General features: G+C 31.0%; 1 long non-coding RNA gene across 1 annotated transcript; it reads left to right on the top strand.

Annotated features, from left to right (window-relative positions):
• The first annotated feature begins 10 nt into the window (after nt 1-10).
• On the top strand, nt 11-831 carry LOC140965468 (uncharacterized). The gene is made up of 2 exons (XR_012173088.1): nt 11-314; nt 566-831. It is a non-coding gene; the product is annotated as an uncharacterized lncRNA (long non-coding RNA).
• Nucleotides 832-1,055: the final 224 nt, after the last annotated feature.

Genomic DNA, 1,055 nt, shown 5'->3' with positions numbered 1-1,055 from the left:
TTGACACCAAAGTCTGGAACCCTTGGATGCAGACGTTAAATTTTTTATTCAACTTGATGTTTGATTATTTTCTTCTCTTTGTTATTTTACTTAATTTAAAATATATTATATTGTGGAGTCGGGCTGTCATGATATGATATCCAGTAGTAGAATATGGTATTTTGCTCATCTGTCAATCCTTGTCATTTACTTCTTTGTCCTTTTAAAAGTTCTCTTTACTGCTCCTTGCTTGACAGAGGATGTACAAGTCTCCCAACTCTGCCCTTAACAAGGCAAGAACACAATTACTAAACAAACAGCGGATGTTATCTCAGGTATTTCATTTTCTTCAAGTCTTATTTTCGCTGTGGATGATATTTCACATTCATATGCGTCTCTTTCCCCGGGCAATTAATAAAAATTAAATTGGCAGCATGCACAATGTAATATAATTACATCTGGTAATCTTTTTTGTTTACCTGCTTTCACATTCACCTTTTTGTTCAACATGCAACTTCAATACTATGCTATGTTATCTAAGCGTAGTCTCTTCATGGATTTGATCAGCTAGTACAATTATCTGCAGGATATGAACTCTGGCCACTATGCAGTTGCCTTTGCTGATGAATAAATCACCCTCTTCTTTTGCATTTTTATATTGAAGAAAGCGTTGAAATATTTAATTGCATTTTTAAGAACTATATTTCCAGACAAAAAAGAGAGGCTATCCATTGCCAGAACATATGTAAGCAGACCACCCAAAACCAGGTGGGTATGGGACTATCTGCCTCTGTTCATCATCGGGCTGTTTGCTGTCTTTAATGTTGGATGTTACAATAAGTTTCAAGTTAACGTTGAGTTTGTAGTAGTGGCTACATTAATGGATAAAATATTTTTATCCATTAATATTAATTTTTTTATCGATTTGATTTTTAAAGAATAAGTCAATAATTTGTTGTAATTAAATTTTAATTATTTAAGTTAATTTAATATATATTTTTGATTAAGTAATATATATTTAAAATTATGGAACAATAATATTTCAATATGAATAAAAATAGTTTCATTATTTTAGC

The sequence above is a fragment of the Primulina huaijiensis genome, unplaced genomic scaffold (assembly GCF_012295235.1).
Source record: "Primulina huaijiensis isolate GDHJ02 unplaced genomic scaffold, ASM1229523v2 C13222174, whole genome shotgun sequence".
Classification (NCBI taxonomy): Eukaryota; Viridiplantae; Streptophyta; class Magnoliopsida; order Lamiales; family Gesneriaceae; genus Primulina; species Primulina huaijiensis.
Note: the sequence above shows the minus strand (reverse complement) of the source record. Positions and strands in the feature narration are given on the sequence as shown.